General features: G+C 38.4%; 1 non-coding gene across 1 annotated transcript; it reads right to left on the reverse strand.

Moving 5' to 3' along the window:
- Positions 1-880: 880 nt before the first annotated feature.
- On the reverse strand, positions 881-987 carry LOC121217225 (small nucleolar RNA R71). Its single transcript, XR_005913358.1, has one exon. It is a non-coding gene; the product is annotated as a small nucleolar RNA R71 (small nucleolar RNA).
- Between the last annotated feature and the right edge of the window lie 718 nt (positions 988-1,705).

Consider the following 1,705-nt stretch of genomic DNA (forward strand, 5'->3'; position numbering starts at 1 on the left):
TTGATACTAGTACTTTTAGTTCCTTTGGGTTCGATAATCTGGTCTTGCTAAAGCTATACTGCTGTTCGATAGGTACACTTGCCTTCATCGTGATAATAGTTAGTTTCAAGAATGATTCATTATAAATATTTCAAACCTGTCACGAATATCACGTATCAAGTTTTTGGCGCCGTTACCGGGGAACTAAGATATTAAGAACACTCGATTTTTATTACTTTAGCCATTTAATTTTATTGCAATTTAAATGTTATTCTAATTTTTATTACTAATTCTTCTTTTTCCCTTTTTCTGGCAGGTTCTTATAGTTTATGACTAGAAGAAACCGGTCAAGACCATTACTTTTTGATAATGAGATCGATCGCACGGTTCACAGAAACCAAAGAGAAATAAGGTGAAGCTTAAGATACACAGCGGACGAGTAAGAGGACGATATTCAAACCACAACCGAGGAGATGGTTGAAAACCAAGAAAATCCACTACCTCCTGCGAATGCTATTAATCAAGATCCTACTCCGTGCACTATGTATGATGATGCTAAACATTCTTTAACAGGAACTGAATCGAGCATAGTTAGACCTGCTATAGCTGCAAATACTTTTGAACTGAAACCTAACACAATTCAAATGATACAGTAATTTGTTCAGTTTGATGGTTTGCAGGACGAAGATCGTAACGCTCACTTAGCAAAATTTTTAGAACTATGTGATACATTTTAAATTAATGGCATTTCTGATGATGCCATTTGCCTTCGGTTATTCCCTTTTTCATTGAGAAACAAAGCTAAACAGTGTTGAATTCGTTACCGCAGGGGTTAATCACTACTTGGGAACAAATGACCGAAAATTTTTTACTAAAATACTTTCTGCCAGATAAAATGGCTAAATTACGTAATGATATCTCTTCTTTTGTACAGATGGATTTAGAAACACTCTACGACGCGTGGGAGAGATATAAGGACCTTTTGAGAAGATGCCCTCACCATGGGTTACCACTTTGGCTACAGGTTCAAACGTTTCATAATGGCCTGAATCCTTCGACTCGGCAGATGATTGATGCAGTCACTGGAGGAACCATTAATAATAAGACACCTGAAGATGCCTATGAATTTATAAAGGAGATGTCACTGAACAACTATCAATGGCAAGTCATGAGGACAAAGCCAACAAAAACAGCCAAAGTCTATAATGTCGATTCGGTCACCATGCTCTCTAATCAGGTAGAACTCTTGAATAAGAAAATTGATGGTTTTTTTAGTTCTTCATAGGTTCACCCAGTAATGCAGTGTGAAGCAAATGGAGGTGGATCGAGCAATTTAGAATACCTACCTTATGGCCACAACATAGAGAACGAGTAGTTAAATTACATGGGTAATAATCCTCGATCTCAAAACAATCCTTATAGCAATACTTACAATGCAGGTTGGAGGAATTATTCAAATTTTTGGGAGGCCAAGGAAATCAGAAACCACCACCCCCCTCCAGGCTTTCAGCAACCACCATACCAGCAAGAGAAAAAGCCAAACCTTGAGGAGTTGCTAACCAAATTCATCTCGGTGTCAGGGACTCATTTTTAGAATACCGAGACGGCACTCAAAAGTCAACAAGCACCAATCTAGGGGCTCGAAACTAAGATTGGTTAGCTCGCCAAGTTGATTTCTGCATGACTACAAGGTAGCCTGCCAAGCAACACTGAATCTAACTCAAGG

The sequence above is a fragment of the Gossypium hirsutum genome, chromosome A02, assembly GCF_007990345.1.
Source record: "Gossypium hirsutum isolate 1008001.06 chromosome A02, Gossypium_hirsutum_v2.1, whole genome shotgun sequence".
Taxonomy (NCBI): domain Eukaryota; kingdom Viridiplantae; phylum Streptophyta; class Magnoliopsida; order Malvales; family Malvaceae; genus Gossypium; species Gossypium hirsutum.